The sequence below is a fragment of the Anoplophora glabripennis genome, unplaced genomic scaffold (assembly GCF_000390285.2).
Source record: "Anoplophora glabripennis isolate ALB-LARVAE unplaced genomic scaffold, Agla_2.0 scaffold261, whole genome shotgun sequence".
NCBI classification, from domain to species: Eukaryota; Metazoa; Arthropoda; class Insecta; order Coleoptera; family Cerambycidae; genus Anoplophora; species Anoplophora glabripennis.
This window is the reverse complement of record NW_019417113.1, coordinates 179,057-198,688: the sequence shown is the minus strand read 5'-3', so window position 1 is coordinate 198,688 and position 19,632 is coordinate 179,057. Positions and strand designations below refer to the sequence as shown.

Below are 19,632 nucleotides of genomic sequence, written 5' to 3'. Positions count from 1 at the left end.
CTACAAAAATTCCTTTATTCTCATAAACTATTTATTTTAAATGTAATTTATTATAAATCCAATTTGTTTCCTAAATTCCACATATGTACTACATTTTACCTCTGTACGCGCCACTGTTGTTTACTTGTTTTTTGGAAGTGCTCTCTAATTGACGGCAAAGCTCGCCAGGTTAGTATTTGACGTATAACCGACCAGTTCGTACACTCGATGCACCTGGGCGACTACAGCTACTACCAGAACACAGTGCGTATGCAGCGGTATTTCAGATTTTACATTGAATTTCATTTTAAATATGAAATGATTTATCTTACGCCTCCTAAAAATGATGACACGATTTTTCTTTGATAAAAGGCCGACAATTTTTTGCTCTACTTTGCATCGTATACGATCCTACTATAGACATTTTTATATATGTTCAGTTGACTTTGGAAAGACTACACTATTTCCTTTTTTATATTTGGCACAAAATAAGCCCACTTATGAACAACCTTTTAATGGGACTTTGTACATACAGGGTGGCCAAATGAAAATGAAACAGAGCTATTTTCAAGAACTGCGTCAAGATTGTAGAAAAACGCTCAGACCCGTCGGTTGGGGTTGAATATTTCCTTTGAAAGCTCTTACAATTCTCTTTACAACAGACTTTAAATTTTATTATTACATATATGATAAGAATTTGAAAATTGAATTTCAAATTCTGTATCTAACAGAAAAGAGAGCACCAAAAATATCCTTTAATTAATATTTCGAAATATTTGTTTTTTGTTTAGCTGTTTTCCAATTTGGTACACTTATTGATAGCAAACTGAATTTCCAAAGAAATAAGATTTCTAATAATTCATTATAACTTTTTATTTAATTTGATTTTGATTAATGATTCTACAATGAACTAAATAGCTTACTATTAAAGACTATAAAAAAAACATAAACATAAAACATAAAAAACGCATTTAATATTTTTAAGTATCCGCGAAAATAGTGAAAATGTATTTTTTTTGTGGTATAAATTGGTACGTGAAATCAAATTGTTTTCTTCAATCATCTTTAATAACATTTCTTAATTTATAAAAATTGTTAAATTTATTTTTATAGTGATCTTGAATATGAAACTTTAATTTGTTGAAAAATAACAAATAAAAAAGTTAAAATCAATATTCTAGTTAATAGAAATTTAATTCCTTTCGCAGATGCAGTTTGCCAATAGTAGTGTAGCAAAAAAAATTACTTGGAAAAAAGTTATGGCAACTTGAGGTTATCGTTAATACAGAATTTTCATAAAATACCTATATCCTAGGAATTTGTACTATTGCATTTATGAGCAAAATCAGGTAATTTTTTCCCTTAATTTCGGGACACCCTGTATAACATAAAATTACTACATAAGTTACTATTAAAATTTAATTAAGTTTAAGATATGCAAAATTTATAAATGAAAATAAATATCAAAATCAATATATACTTACCAAAATGTGTTCCTTACCTTCTTATCACTATATTTTTAATTTGAGAAAATATATTTAGAAATAACTATATTTCTGATTTAAAATAAACTGAGTTCTCTGAAATACGAAATTAACTGATCTTCATCGCGTACTTTTTTGTACTGGTACTTCGACTGAAGACTGAATCTGCTTTGTAGGTACTTACATGTTAAACTGTTATCTTTGTTAGGATTGTCGACTCAGCTCTATACTTTATCTTTATACCATAACATACAATTTCCTTTCATTGACATTTGACTCACCGAATTATTTTTTAGCGATTTCTATACAGGATGTTCTACAAGCTCTATGATAAGCTTTGACGGATGGTTGCTGGGTTAATTTCAAACATTTTTTCTTATACGAACATAGGTAGGTTAGATTCGTTTTCGTTTAAGAGTTACAAGCATTTTAAAAAATATAATTTTATATTTCAAAGTAGCCTGACAAATAAAAATGACGGTTGCTATAACAATAATTATTATTTGTGTTTAAAGTTTAAACATTAGTTAACCTTTATTACACAAATGAACAAATCTTAAGACTATAAAAATTGTTTAAAATGTCCACCCTCGGCTCGAATGCAACCCTCACATCGACGAACTGAAGATTCTGTTATTCGACGGATGGGATTTGGATCATTTCTTATCTGGTTAGCTACATCCTGAATTCTTTCAAGTAACTGCTGACGGGTAGTGATTTCAACATGGTAGACAACCTGCTTCATATGTCCCCATAAATAAAAGTCCAAAGGATTTAGATCTGGGAAACGGGGTGGCCATGCTGTTGGACCTTATTGACCTTTATTCGAGAAATGATTATTTAACCAAGCAGATACTTGTCTCATTCTATGTGGTGGTGCACCATCATGCTGATACCAACCACATATTTTGAACAATATTAAGCTCTACGTCATCAATGAAATCATAAAGGTTGTTTTCCATTTCAGCGATCATTTAAAACATGTACAGGCTGTAAATTATCTTCTTCATTTTGTACATTCACTTCAGTAGGACGAATGGCCATTTTGGGGGTGGGGGTAGTGGGTTTACCTTCTCGAAGTTTACGAAATGATACACTAAAGACTCTGTGGGCAGGTTGATGTCTATTTAGGTATCTTCGTCGGTATTTTCGGGCTGTTTGTCTAGCGTTCCCATTAGAATACCCATGTACAAAGAGAATATCTGCATACTCTTCAGTTTTAAATAAATGCATTTTTTATTTAGTACTTTAACGCTAAATGTTAAAATGATACAAATAATAATTGTTGTTATAGCAATCATCATTTTTATTTATCAGGCTACTTTGATTGGATATATTTTTTTAAATGTTTGTAATTTCTAAACAGAAACGAATTGGACCTACGTTCATATAAGAAAAAATGTTTGAATTTAACCTAGCTACCATCTGTCAAAGTTTGTCATACTGCTTGCAGCATACCGTGTATAAAGTGTAGAATATTAAAAAATTTGCAAACTCGTGGTAAAAGAGTATGTAAAGAGTTACAAAAATTGTTCTTTTAAAATTGCCCATACTACTATAACAATAATAATAATATATACTTATGGCAATGTGGTTGATATTTTTTAAATGCAGAGCAATTTGTCTAGTACTAGTGTCAAGGTTCGTAATCAATCAAATTCAGTATTACGTCTTCCAAAGCCAGTGTTTTAATTTCGCGATGGTGACCACAATCAACGTATTTTGCTTGAAAGTTCTGGTGTGTTGATGATTCAGCGTAAATTCGAAATGCTTCTAAAGAGCTACAATTGGCAAGGCCATAGGTACAAGAAATTTGCACACAATTGCACTCAAAGTAATGGCAATAAAAAGAATTACCGAGAGTTACTCATTACATCCAAATGGATTGATAACGTCGAGGCTTCTACTGTTGTGTCAAAATTCGATGGAATGGGAAATGAGAACAGAGAAAACAGAGTTGACCGGTGGTGTTCACATCAACAGTCGTCATCTGTTCACATTTGGAATAACAAAATACAAAACAAAAGGATTAAAAAATGAATTATTTAAATTTTCTTATTTATCTAATAAAATGGTGTAAAAACAGTATAAGAACTGATGCTAAGTAACGTAAATGGCAATTGAAATATCTGTAATAACGACATTGTTATTTTAGGCACCGCTTCACCAGAATAACCAAAATGAATCTTTGATGAACTAATACCTCACCAACACCGGTTTAATTAGAAACTGTTTAACTTTGTCACTACTTGGAAAGAGAAACGTTGTTGATCCATTAGTGTCCATCTGATGCCTTATCTGGTGCATAATAAGCCAGATCATGTCGGCTTTGTACTGCCACGGATGCCGCGATTTAGCAGACAATATCTGGTGTAATGAGAAACTTGCGAAATGTCAACTCTTTGACAACCTCCTACTACAAATTTAATTTTAATTTTATTTTACCATCCATATGCATATTGGATTGGATGTAAAGGGTGTTTCAAACGAAACGCAGGGTCTCATATGGGAAAAAATATTATCTAATTAAAAAGTTGGCAAAGTTTCTGCGTGTTTTTAAAGGGTGGACATTGCCATTAAATATGAAAGAGTAAATATGTTATGAAAGAGTATATCGGTCAGATGTCGTATGCAACTCATACTCGTCTTCTTTTAAGAAAATTCTTCATCATGCGCTTTATCATCCAAATCCATGTCACCCAAATGAGGCTACAAAAAGTTCATCTCTCGATGTTGTTCTCCACTGACAGTCACTGCGTTGAGTGTCCAACATCCATCTAATCAATGAATTTCCGGCACATTCAACGGTCGTCTGGTTTCAATCCTGGGTTAGATGAATCTTGAATGGATGCAAATCACTCACCATAGCCATTTTTTTATTGTCTGCAACCGAATTCTACGTAATTTGCGCACAGTCTCGGCTACACACTCTCCGTACTTGTAATGAATTATCACAATCTTCACTCGGATAGCGCTCCATTTTGTCTAACTGTCATGCTGCAAACTCTTCGGAATAAAAATGGCCATAATTCAAATCTTGCGTTGCTTTTGGATCACCCTATATATCTTAATATTTTTTGCTAAAAAAATATTACATTTACAAAAAATTTAAATCAAAGTGTCAAATAAATCAAGCTATATGAAGCAGAGTTTTAAATGAGCACATTGGTGATAGAAAAAAAATTACCCAACAGATTACTTGTATGGATGGTTACTTGCATCCCAAGAGGAAGATGAACAAATTATCCGTAAATGTCTTTTCGATAGTTTATTGTAACTCGCTATATTTAAGTAAAACATTAAAAACCAAAATTTTTTTGTCCCGGCTTAAATATCCATAAATATTTAGGGAGATTTATTTTTACATGAAAACCCCCTTAATTTTCAATAAGGAATCACCTCGTATAATAGTAAATCGGATATAGTCCAGGCGGTTAAGTATTCGAGGCATTTGTATTTGAAGTCATCTATTTTGTTGTACAGAAGAATCCCAAATATTATGTAGAAGTAGAATAAGAATCTGATTTTGCCTATTCCAAAAACCCATTGCTAAATTCAAGAGGACAACAAACATACAAAAAGAACGAAAAATTACCCGTTTTTCGACATGTTTTTCCCTGTAACATTGGAGGTAAGACTTAAATAAAAAAAAGTCATTTTTCATTTTTTGTTTATTTCACGATTTTCTATAAAGTTACAACTGCGAATAAAAAAAATTAAATTTTGCATTAACATTGGGCGAAAAATAGTAGAAAATCATGTGTATGTATATTTGGAGTAATTTTTATAATAAGTGAATATTTATAAATATTGATGAATCTTCACTGAAAAAACGCTATCCTGTTCCCAATTATATGCCTATTCAACCAATGACACACTATGCTCAGTATTCCTCAGACATAACTTTGTTCGGTTCAAACATAACTTTGTTATTGAAAATTAAAATTAACATTTCATTGTTTTAATTATAAGCTTCTTTTGAAAATCATTAACGATTCAATGGAGTACTATTATTCTTTATTCTATTAACTATTATTGTTTTAGTATTAAACTATCGTTCAGTCAATAAAAAGACATTTTGGACAAAAGTTGTAATATTTTTGAAACATATACATTTAACTTTTGTTCTAATGATAGGTTATTATTGTTTGCAGTATAGGATATTATGAAATGTATACGTTTTTATCATTGTCACATTTACATGAAGTTCTCGATGCAATTAGAACTTGTATTTATTTAATTATAGGAATTAATTATAAAAATACGAAAATGTGGCGTCTTTATGCAATTTTAAGGAGGCTATTTCATATAAAGTGTTCTTATCAGAGTCCCATTTAAAAAGTTAGAGCTCTTTTTATGTAGGAGTACAAATCAAGTTCTTTAAATTTTTCTCAAAAATTGAAGCAAATTGAGAAACGATTCTGGCAGAAGCGTAGAACTAATGAAATAACACTACATAATTCAATTAAAAGTCATCCAGGTTAGCATTAATTCTGTTTCTACAAAAAATCGTTTCACTAAATGCATCATTTTGCAAAAAATAAAAAAAAAATCAATTATATTCCCACATAAAAGAAACGGTCCTTGTTTAGGGGAAGCTCAGATACAAAATTCTTATACCCTGCCTCCCTAAAGATTGCCTAAGGTCCCACAGTTTCATTTTTTCTAACCATTTCCGAGATGTATAAATATAATTTTTGGATTATAAAACATTAAAAAGTATGCGTGAAGTGAATGAAATTTTATTTTTTTAATATTGGAGTACATAAAAATAAAATACAGATCTTGCTTATCACTTAACAATTCTTCAGTATACCATAAAACGATAATGTTCTGTTTTCAGTTGGAACAATAAGATGATCGTCATTGCTTGTACTGCTACTTTGTGCACTCGGGGAATTTATTATGATTTGATCAAGCGTCTAAAAAATAAGTGAAAAAAGGAAAAATAAACATTTTTGGTGATAAACTTATACAAGAAATACATATTTTAATTTCACTATTATTTGTTTATTAATTAAAATGTACTTTAGAAATAAACTTTTTATAGCCTTAATTTGTAATTAGAAAAAATGTTACGTAAATAATTAGCAAATAACTACTTCCAATTTTTTTAATTTTTTGAGATTTAGCATGCGCCGAGATATTAAAATCCATTTTTCTCGAAAACTCTTGCCGACAGAGAATTTTAACAAGACCTTGCTCAAATAAAACAGTAACTTTAAAGTGCTGTTATATTTAAAAAAGTACCTATATTTCGTACATTTCTTTACCTAAAACCTTGTTTGTTTGACCGTTTTTTGTATCTTTTCTGCTTTTTACTTCGGCATCTTTGAAAATACTCAGGTGGCATTAGACATAACATTTCTATTATTTGATAAGCCTTAGATTTGTCTTTGTAGAAAACACTATTTCAAAAATATGGGACGCAGTACATATATTTAACCTAACCTTACTATTATCGTATCTACCTACGATTTCAAAATACCAAAACTTTTATATTTTAGATATTAATATTTATGTTTTAACTAGTGCTGACTTTATATAATCTGCCTACCTGCAAACACCAAGAATCAACTCCTCTAGATTGTAGCTCCTCAATAAATCCTCCATTGTAGAATATGTATTGTCACTGGTAAATAATAACTACTAATTACTTTAGATATCAATTATAATTCTTTAATACAAACCTTCTAAAATTGCATATTATTAGCAGCTCACTAAAGTACTAAATATCAATAGGTCTGAACCCAAATGAGCTTTTTTATAAAACGTTATGAGAACGTACAACGGTGGATGATGATTCGCATGCGCAATTCCATAACTCATAGAATCACGGTAACAAATATATTTCAACTATAGCAATCATTGAATCAGAAGTCGATATACTTCAAGTAATAAGAGTTTCATTTATCTTAAGAATACTAGTTATATAATAAATTATTTAGGTACTGTTTGTAGTAAATACATTTTAAATATTGAATAAATAAATATATTATTGATGGAAATAAAAGAAATATTTCAGTAAATCCCAAATAATTGTTTGACCAACGTTTAAATTTTTCATTCAGTAAGCAACAATTATCATTTATGTAATCATAATAGTTAATTACATCAAATTTACAAATATTTAGTCTCTAATGGAAAATATATTTTTGACTCAAAATTAAATATTTCATTAATGGTATTATATGCTATTAAATCAACTATAATTAATATTAAATGAATCTAAAGGTTGCCAAATATACGTCTTTCATTGAAAATACTATATAATTTTTTCCCGTGTTTGTAAACAAATAGTAGAACATATGTCAATTCTACCCTAAAAATTTTTGAAACGATCGATCTCGTGGTTTTCGATTCTAAATAGTTATAAAAGAGTAAAAATAGGTATTTTTAGTACTGATCATTGTTTATCATGACAAGTATTTCTAAAAAATTGTGTGCCCTTTCTAAACCTTAATTTAAACCAACGGTATGCGATAAACTTTTTGAAATTTTCTTAATTAACAATCCTGTCAATTGAATACCACATTATCCATCGTTGGTAAATTTTTAGGATAAGATTGACATATGTTTTACTATTTGTTCACAAAGTTTCATCAATATTTATAAATATTTACTTATTTTAAAAATTGCTCCAAATATACATATGATTTTCTACTATTTTTCGCCCATTGTTAATGCAAAATTCAACTTTTTTGATTCGCAGTTGTTGTAACTTTTTGACTTTTGATTGATGATGGAACTTGATGACTTCTTTCGATTTAGGGCTTACTTTCAATGTTACAGGGAAAAATATGTGGAAAACCGGGTAATTTTTCGTTTGTTTTGTGTTTGTTGTTCTCCAATGGGTTTTTGGAATAGGCAAACTCGGATTCTTATTCTACATAATATTTGGGATTTTTCTGTACAACAAAATAGATTACTTCAAACACAAACGCCAAAGCCTACTTTTACTGCTGTACCGCCTGGATTAGTAGGAAAAACTTGAATAAAGCCTAGGGTTTCTGATTTCTCGGCCTACTTTTTTTCTCGGATCTCGAGAATTCTCGACTAGGAATTCCCGGGAATTCTCGAATTCTCGAGAAATTTCTAAAACTTAAAAAAGTCATAATTTTGGTATTGCAATGCGAAATATATACATGCTATTATACTTAACAATCATCATTAATATTTATTATTTTTCCAGTATTTTTATTAATTACTTTTGTTTCTACTTCTACTAACAAAACTAAATTAAACTTTAAGTTTCTTCTTAAAAACCTTTAACTTGTTTTTTTATTAAACACTCAATATACTTATGTTTATTTCAATGTTTTTGAATCGTAGTTTTCTTCCAATAATAATTATTAATAATCATTAATCATGCAGTCTTTTAATTAAATAAATAGTAAATAAGGAATTTAACCGAATAAATCTTAAAGAAAAACAAGCTTTAATTTAAAGATACAGAAGCGTTCTTCCTATTAATTTATCACTTATAATCACAATCTTTTAATTAACAAAACAAAAATAAAATAATCAACTAAAGGAACAGGAACTAAATATTTTCATAACCAACATCAACATTAGGTATCTGCTTATAATAAAATTTCTACACAGACATAACTAGGTACAGGGTGATTCATTATATTTTGACCCCCCTTTAACTTTTTTGTTTTAAGAATTATTATTATTATCTCGCCTATTATTAGAGATGGACCCAACAAACCCTATATAACTATGCTCGACAAGGAACGTTCTATCCAAATATGTAAAAATATACAGGGTGTTCCATTTAAATGTACAAAGTTAACATCCGCGGCCATTTTGTTTGAACTTCATTTGTTTTTCTACTATCATTTTCGAAAACTACATAAAAAATCGTGCAACTTTTGTATTTCACATTTTTTTATAACCCTTAAAACAAAAAAGTTAAAGAGGGGTCAAAATATAGTGAATCACCCTGTACATTAAAAAAATAAGAATCATCAAAGTAAACTAAAACCTTAAAAACTTAAAATAAATAAATCATGAGCTGGTAGAGAAACCATTTTAACCGCTCTGTTATTTGTCGAGAAACGAATTGAACGCATGACCGAAACGAACATCCAGTCAAGAACTTAAGACGCGCGTGATTTTTAAATTTCTCGATTTCTCGATTTCTCAACACTTTTTTCTCGTCTCGAGTAAGGCCAGATTTCCCGGGAATTCTTGCTTCGGGAAGTCTCGACCAGAAACCCTAAAAAGCCGTTCGCATTTTGTTTACCAACCATTAAAAAAAAATTAAATACCTACTCATGTACGTATTATAAACTTGGCTCCGAGTCTTACCACGCCGCCCTTTTCAAAATTAAAATGATTGCTTCTAATACCCCACAAGAACTTTCGAAATTCAACTGGTGTAAACACTCAGAAAAAGGCAAAGGACATCAAAGGGAGGCCCAAAGCCCCGAAAACCGCACAGACGGGATTTGTAGGTGCTCGATTATGAAACGTCTTTTTGTCGGTGAAACGTATTTTACGCACTTCTCTTTTGCCTTGCTGAAAGGTGTTGTTAGCATCTCACTTAATAAACGAACAGTTTAGTCCCAAATAATTTCCAATTGAGAACCTCTACAGTGTTTTTTTTTTGTTAGCAAATTAGTTATATGACACGTGAACCTCAAATGATTATTAATCGATTAAACATTTCGTTGAAAAAATCCATCACATACTGATGAATAACAGTTGTGACAACTTGGGGTTTGTTATAGCACATAAAATCTTATATTTCAGCCGCTATTTATAGTCTTTATTGTACCCCTGATTTTCATTTGTGTTCTCGAAATCAAATGCGCGTCACCGAATATATTTTTAGAAACAGAATAACGCGATGGAGCAATTCCATCGTCAACTTTTAACACATACGTAAATTCTGCATCAGAGGAATTTATATAAAAAAATACTAAAGTTACAGGTATATTGTTTTCTTATTACTGTGTGGCGTGTCTTTTAATTTAACTATCAAACTACCAAAAAAATTGTTTTGGTAAATATGGCCACCTTACACTTCAGGTTTTAGTCGAACTATTGCCCTTGAACAATATTTAAAAATTGTCGGTCGGCAGCTAGCATATAATGTGGATGCCTGCGACCTCCATCTCTTCCACGATTCTGTCACAAACCCTTTTTACGCCTAATTGAACCACCGCGGCAAAGGTAGCGGCATTTTGCATATATTTACCCGGAAAACGTTCTGCATAAAACGTTGCTAATGCATTTTACCTTCTTGCATAAATTGTAAACGAACACAGTATTTACTTATTCTACATTGTTGCACACGTACATATGACCTAATGGGGATGATGGGAATAGACAAAGACAACGCACGACAACCATAGAATGGGGTGGAGTCACTCAATAATGAGGACATTAACTACGATTTAGGTACAAGTACCTTATTTGAGTGAAAGTACTCAGTTCTAGTTTATATATTATCACAAATGAGTAAAATTATCAAAATACTCAATATTGGGTGAGAATATATTCAATGCATTCACTCCGTACCTTTATAGCTTTCACTCACACTGATTTTTTTACTGTGTATATAGTGATCTTAAATGACAAATTTTCATAGACAATTTTTTCGAAATCTGTAAATATTTTACTATAACATTTTCGCTGATATCAATTATATTTTTAAAGAGGTATCACCTCATTAATCTCAAGTGCATGTTACGCCCGTGATAGATGAGTTGCTAAATCTAGAATCAAGCCAGTTTTAGCGACATATCAAAATCTGGGGTTTCTAGCTGCACTCTTCAGGATTTATAAAATTTCCATTATCTTTTCCAGATTTTGCAATACCCGCAAACGAAAACATATTTGTTATTTTAACGACGGAATTGATTCCATTGGGAATGAGAGTTTTTTTGTGGGGCAGGTAAAAACAGTCGGCCAAAAACAAATAAAATGAATATTTTATTTAACGGAGGTTGCTGTGCATTCGCAGTTGTTCATCCGTTCACATGTTAAATTAATGGGACAATATATCGTATCTATTACGGGAAATTTTCATTAAAATAGATCTGGCCTCAGGCAATGTACATGATGTTTCAAAGAGTTCTGTTAATTAATTTCCTGTATGTTACAGTTGATTTTTTCTTTTTGGTTATTTTACGTCGGACTATTTCTGCTACTACGGCTAACCACGGATGCCAAGAGACGAGCAACCCCAACCTGGAAATTTTGCCGAACTCCCACTTTGTCCCGGGGTAGGGATCTTTTCAACTGGCCTAACATTGTTTAGACAAGGGAACAACGGTTTTACATCCTTTCCAAGGGATGGCATGTCTTCCTATATAAACCTCGCCAAAATTTGTATAGCTTCGGGTAATATACAGGCCACCGGAAAGTGGACGAGCATCGTGAGCCTTCCCTGGATAGTCATCCAAGTATTAACTCCGATCAGCGTTGCTTGACTTTTCATGTCAATGAAATGAAAGCCAAGTCGTTAGGCCGCACTGGCCCTGTATGTGCTTTTGAAAATAAAGCAACGAAATTGAAATGCCAAATTCAACAGGTGTTCTAAAAACAGCATATAGATATTTTACGAGGCGGTTATTAAGGTGGCCATATTCCCGGCCGACAAATAGTGAAATTTCTGGCGTTTTTAGGTACTGAAATCTTTAAAAGTAAAACGTGTAGAACAAAAGTAGGTAAGCACAAAAATAAAATCCTTGATGTTTTGTTTATTCATTGTTACCATTTAAATTTACTCAAATAAAATAATAACTAAAAAAAAGCGTTTGTAAAACATGCGTTTGCTGTTATTCTAACCCCACATTTTAAGAATTATTTTCACGTACTTATAAATAAAAGTAAACAATTTTATATGTAGGACTAAGCAAGTAAATGTTATAAGAATATTTACATGTGGAATTATATATAAAAAAGTTAGTATTTTCGTAGATTTCAGTACCTAAAACCTTGATGGTTTGATCGTTTTTTGCACCTTTTTATTCGTTTTACTGCGGCGTCATTGAAAATACTCAGGTGGCATGACATAACATTCCTATTATTTGATAAGCTTTAGATTATTCAGTTATTAAATGTTTGAAATTATTTGTCTTTGCGGAAAACACTATTTAAAGAATATGGGGCCCTTAAGGCAACACCCAGCTTGCCACATACGTGTGAAAGAAACTTCATACAATGCTTAGTTTTCAATGTTCAAAGCTAAGCTTTGAAGAACGTTTTTTAGAATTGTAATTAATAGCCAAAAATCATTACAGGTGGGGTAAAACATGGGACAGTATGGTGGTGATATATTTTTACGGGGTTATTTTTTCCAAAATTTGGTCGCGAAATTTTAAAGATTTTTTCAAATTGCAAAGCATTTCGCATTTTGAAGCTATTCAATAGTATTCTTTCAAATTAGTCAGGACCGGCGCCAAGGTATTTGGCGACTGAAGCAAGTATTGGTTTGCCGCTCGAAAAGATCTTTGTGAATGGTGATAATAGGACAGCAATAATACATGATGTTTCTTTAAGTGATTATATTATTTAACAGTTCCTATATATCAGGTATATGAGCTTATATTAATTATATTTAGACATATTTTTAGTTTTCATTTTGGATATTTTTTTAGCGTGATATAATTCAATTCTAGTCAGGGCATATAGCTCATAAAGTAGTTGTTTCCCGCAATATCAGCAGTTAGGAGTCTAGTTTGTGGGTTGTATATCTAGGTTTTTACTATCAAAGAACAATGACTTCATTTGATAAGATTTATTTTTTTTTATTTATTAGAATTAGCTTAAAGTTTAAATATTATTTTTAAAAAAGAAACCAGTGTACTTTTTGAATCACTTAACCTAAGATTTAGTCAGGCCTACAGCTAAAATCACATACATCTCCCCTCTTTTTCTCTGAAACGATTCATAGGATCACTTTGGGCCCATGACAACTTTCGATCAGAAAGTCAAAGGCTATAACATTCTGCAAAATCAGCCAAATCGACTGGGTCCCATTTTCCGTTGATTTTGTGCGGGGTTCTTTTGAAAAATATGGTCTCGCTAAGAAATATTACAGTCTCCACTTTAAATTCACCTGCGATGATTTTGGGTTATTAACTAATTTTACATTGTAACGTTTATATGAGCAAAATTTCATTTACATATTCGGAAATATTAAAACAAAACAAACTTCAGAGTTCGACTTCCTCCTGTACATTGAAAACAAAACATTTTAAACCATGTATTATCTCTACAAAATATTTACATATTTTTTACAGTTTGCTGATAAAATTGACTTTGAAATCAGAAGTGGGATCGTTTCTGATATTTCATATTCCACGTGACATACATATTATGTTAAAAACAGTTATTAAGGTGTTAAAAATGCTGAAACATTTATCAAAGAAACTTTGTTAAAATCTCGGTAGTGACAATGTTCTCTTACGTTATAAGCTTTCTGTCGGACATACACATTTTCCACAATAACCTATACAGGGTGTTTCTGAAATAAGTGCGTTAGAGTGCACGAACATGAGCAACTTTTATTGAACAACCGATTGTCTAAATGTTTTTGTTTTCGAGGAAATTAATTAAGAAAATTAACCATAAATGTGTGCATCTTGTGCACATGCACGATCAGAATTCTTCAGACTCGCTACGTGCGTGAAGCGTTTCTCTAATTGGCTGACGTACCAGTGACTTCCATAGTCAAGCAAATCTGATGGTAGATCAGTATGTCTTGTGTTTTTTAGTTGTTGCAGTATTATTTAGCTGGCGTATAAAATGTTTTCTGATCATGAACTAGCAGATATGGTGTTACTGTACGGAGAATGTTTGTACAATTTAAATGAGACTTATCGTTTGTAAGCGATCCATTACCATAACAGACGACAACCTAACAGTAGAGCAGTGCAAAAGATAGTTCAAAAGTTACGGGATACTGGGAATATCCATCTGACATATGATGATCGTGGACGGAGTTTCCGAGAACGAAGAAAACATCATAAACCTCGTTGAGGAAGATCTGAGGCGCAGTACTCGCAACATTGACCGAGAAGGGGTGTATCTAACAGTACCGTGTGGCGTGTACCACGGGAACAATTATTACCCCCCTATCATGTACAAAGGGTCCAGGCATTAAATAACAATGATTTTCAGCCCCGTGTGGAATTTTGCCAGTGGTTTTGACATCAAATAGCACAAGATCCGGAATTTACAAGCAATGTACTTTTTACGGATGAATGTTGTCTTACTAGAGACGACATACTAAATTTTTACAACATTCACTATTGGTGTGATACAAAACGTACTCGATTCCAGCAACGGTTTTCAGTGAATTTGCGGAGTGGTGTTTTTGGTACACACGGAAACAACTTTGTAAGTAATTCATTTATTCGTTTAATTTTTGTGTTACTAAACGAAATTTGAATGAATTTCGGCATTTTCAAACACAAAATTTAAACTGTCAAAATCGCCATCAGCGCTTTCGCCGCCCATTTCGCCCTTCCACAAATAAGAAGTGAATCTTATTTGTGGAAGGGCGAAATGGGCGGTGATTATTAGACGCCTTCATTATAGCCATCTTTCTCTATCGCACGGATTTCTATGACTTTCTTTATCGCTCTAACGTAACGGCCGATGAACCATGGGTACTTTCCGACCCTGTATATTGATATCCAATTCTGCGTTATTAATATTTGTCGCTTTTAGTTAAATATAGAATAAATATTTGTGTACTTATATGGTGGTTATTAAAGTACGCATACTTTTATTAATTAATCAGTGTCTCTATTACGTTTTTTCATTTGTGCCTTGATCGCGCGATAATGTATTGTTCAAGTGGGGGGTCAGGTTACCTCCTATTCGAGCTCCTGGCAAATCAGTATCGGCTTATTATTTTTTCTTTTATTTATAGTGTCAAGAGATAATGGAACGTAATCAAAGGGTGCATTATTAAAAACCTGTTTTGATTAATTAGGGACTATATAAAACCGCGACAACTACGTCACAGGCCTTTGTTTACGGGCATCCCGGCTATTAATCAAAAGTACGGATAAGCGGACGTATATAATTGAAATAGCAAGTTTTTTTGGAGTTCCTTCATTAATCTGTATCCCGCAAAGATGACATTTCGTAACAGTGACATACATAAGCCTACAAACCTGGAAATTATTATTTAAGGGTAACTCTAACCGTTTATATTAAATATAACACGAAAAAGGGTGTATAAATACTTACCTTATTTAAGTTCAAAATACAGGGTGTAAGAAGTTTGACTGTCATTTCTTCAGCATGAGATAGAGTAATCATAAATGAACAAAAAATTTGTATATTACAGGTTCATAAAATTAACAGTTTTCAAAATACAGCGCGTATTAATATTGGGGAGTTTCATCACAACAGCGCTTACCTAACGCTAACAGCTGGTGCACGCGGCAGACTTGTCCTACGGAAAAAATGTAAACAACTATTATTTTGAAACATTAGTAAATTTCAAGACAATTGTTTTCCAGTTTTTAAATAAATAAATAAAATATATCTATTTTGTAGTACGAAGATAGTATTGTGCTTAAATTTTAGCTCGAATTTTAGTAATTATGAATCTCATAAAATAGGATCTTTTAATTAAATTATGAATTTGAAAAATATGTAATTAAAGTACCCAAAGATTCACGTCGTCCAAATAATCATTCGTATTAAAAATAATTTAGGTACTTAAAAAAAAGCAAAATTCAATAATTTTTAAACGCACAAGTACAAAACAAACTACAACATATGTTCAAAATGTCCACCACCATTAAAGTACCCGGATTTATCCCTATTTGATGGGCAGCGGGAAAAATTCGTTCTCGCAAGTCTTCGACTGTCGAATTCCAGATACCAACTGAATTGCGTATTGTTGGTTGTTTACCTTAGTACCTCGTGTTAACCGCCGCGCCGTTGTCACATTGCTCGATATGAATTTTATCGAACTTTAAATTGATTACAACGATAATAATTATTTTTTAGAATTAATTAAGCATAAAGAAATTCAAAAAAGTGATAAACATAGTATTTTATGATATTCTATGCACGCATTTATGTCAATATTCCTTAATTAATCGAACTTTTGTACATCAAATTGGAGATTTTGATCTGTTAAAATTAAGGCAGTTACATTTTTAACACCCTGTATATGGAAAACTGTGGTTATAACATTCTAGGTTCTCCTCATATCAGTAATATATTCAATTCATTCAAGGGCTCTTGTAATACAATCTAACTCTAATGATATTAACACTTTTGTATGCGCAGTTATAACAGCTAAGAAACAACAAATTTTAACAAAGGGAATTTTAACTTGAGGATTGCGATATATGAGGATGTACTAGAAAGATGTAATGGATATAGCAGGGATTTACTGGGGGTATACTTGATATCTTGTCTTAGCTCTTTGAAGATGAGCTCGTTCCAGGGACATGCAATAATGATTTTCCAAATGGGAAGCAAAATACGAAGAAAAATCAAGAGACAAAAAAGTAGTATATTTAGTTGCTTAATGCAGAAAAAGTTTAAAAAAGTCAGTGACGCACTTTTTTTTTTGTCAAAAATATTGGTGAAGGTGCCCCCGGGACGCCACTGGACTTTAATCTAGTTAGGGCTAATTTAGCCCCTTTCTACCATAAATAACACTGCCAAATTTCAACAAAACTGGCTGAAGGATTATAAAGATTTTTACGAAAAAACGATTTTTTTTAAAAAGTTCGACACCCTGTATCTTGAAAAAGAAACATTACCGGACCTATGTTTATATAAACCTTTCTTCTTAGAATCACTAAAAGAATCACCCCTGGAAGTTTGGCTACGTACTTAAATAACATCCTGTAATTTAATTCTCAAAATAATGCGGAAAATTGCAAGGCACGCCCTTGCCGCGGTAAATTGTTACAGTAATTCCTATAACAGAACATTATTGGCTTATTATTTTCTTGGAATTGTATCTCAACAAATATTCTAAGGACTGTACTTATATTGTGAATCTATGGTTAAAACATACATAACTCCTAAATTTTACTCAAGGCGTTTTAGACTGAGGGTGTTTTGGATAAATATTTCTCCAACTTTTTCGTATAGTTTGATATACAATACATAAATCTTAAGAATATTTTTGGGCAAAGTAGTCCTATGTCATCGCGATCGTATACAAAAACTGATAAAAAATGATAAATAACATTTTTCTTGAACGGGTTCCTATTCATTCAAACCTGTGATTATTATTGATTAAGCGCTACAAAAAGTAATCAGTCATTAAAAAAGAAAATCGTCAATATATCGGTAAAAATCATAGATGTGAACCGATGTTCCCATAAAAATAATATAAATTATTAAAAACAGAAAATGCATATTTTATGAAAATCGACATATCCTATGGGACACCCGGTATAAATCTCAGATGTTATTAAGCGTCGTAGGTAGAAATTTATAAGAGGAATTTACAGGGTATTACTTGTAGATTTACTGTAAGGAATGTGGGAATATTTTTTAAGGACTTCTACAATTGTTTAAGAATGAATTATGGATTTATTAAAAAATAGGATGTAGTTTACTGTATATACGTACCTACTTTCATTAAGTCTATCTCGTCTTTAAAATCAATATATTCCAGATATCAACAGACTATATGTACCTTTATAACCTTGTCCATTTCGGTATTTCGCTATATATCTAAAAGAAAATAAATAAACAATAAACTTGCACCAAAAACATTTTCAGAACTTTGTTATTATGTAACTTACTTTTACTTAGTTCAAAATGATAGATACACTTAAAAAATCTTGACACATGCGATGTTCTAATCTAATGTATGATACAAAGAATTCAAAATTAAATATCTTTGATCCAATTTGGCAACAGTGTAATCCTCTAAATGGAATGGATTTAAAGGGCACCATACGGCTACCCGGTTTAAGTGGTACGTACTACGTACCTGAGAGAGAAATATTTAAGAATAATCAAAGTTATGACATTGAATTACTTAGTGGTCAAGTTTTATAGGCATGATATGCATATCTATATCAACATTTCAACTAGTATAAGTCACAAACAGTCCAATTTTGTAGCTCGTTTTGTTCACACTTAAATCGTTAAAATCGTTTAAGATATGGGGTCCTTTAGTAATGTGATGAATGATGTTAAATAATATGTAAACAAAGGAACATGTAGGTTAGTTGTTAAATTTACATGATATAATTTACTCTTGTATTTTCAGGTTAGGTACTTGACATTAACTTACCAAATAAGTGATTTGAAATAGATGTTCAAAATGCGAGGACTTTTTTATTTAAGTACCTATCTTCGAGCAGTAGTGTACTTATACACAGTTAGATATGACATTGAACTACTTTAATATCACTGAAATTCCCAAATAAAGTTACTAACTAAAATTATTTGCACACACAAACTGATATAGGTAGTTAGTATCAAACACGCGGACACAAGTTTGGTAGGTAGGTATATTGGAAAGCATAAATAATAAACATCACCATGCTTTAAAAGTCAATCATGCAGGGTTGTCAGATGTATAATGCTATTATTAAATACTAATATCTCATGTTGGTGATAACATATTTAATTGGAAATTAACTTTTACGTATTTCGTTGCAATACAAATGTATTTACTCTAGGAATAGGATTTGTATCCCCGTTTCATGTAACCAAGTACCAGAAAATTCATGTGACTGCTAGAGCCATCTATTGTTCTTCTGGAATAGAACCATGTGGTTAAGCTCAGGAAACTGTTAATAGGTGGCTCTTTTGGTTTTGTAATGTAATTAGACGGTAAATTTAAAGTTATAATTAATAGTGAATTTACACTACATCTGTGTTTTATTTCTCTAAGATCTTAGTTGTCGTATATTGAACAATCAACATTTAAAATGGTTGCGTTTATTTAGGATCTAGGGTAAATAAATCACAGCTTATAACACAGTAAAACAATAACTAAAGATTAACTGTTTACTCAAAATAACCAGGCACACACTTTTTTACAGCAAATGTTAAATCAGTAAGGTTTGATTGCCCATATTGACATTTGGCATTTTTTAAATTGTTAGAACGTCGAATCGAAATTAGATTAAAAATGTAAAAAAAATACTTACATACTTACATACTTACCTACATAAATAAATACGTAGATATAATTAATTTA

General features: G+C 31.4%; 1 protein-coding gene across 1 annotated transcript in view; it reads right to left on the bottom strand.

The window, feature by feature from the left end:
• Positions 1–18,939, bottom strand: part of LOC108907051 (cyclic GMP-AMP synthase) — a 56,965-nt gene extending 38,026 nt beyond the window's left edge. The window contains exons 1-2 of the mRNA XM_018710567.2: positions 18,718–18,939; positions 18,045–18,149 (exon numbers count right to left, since the gene is read on the bottom strand). The gene's annotated coding sequence lies outside the window, so the exon portion shown is untranslated. The remainder of the gene's footprint in view (positions 1–18,044; positions 18,150–18,717) is intronic.
• Positions 18,940–19,632: the final 693 nt, after the last annotated feature.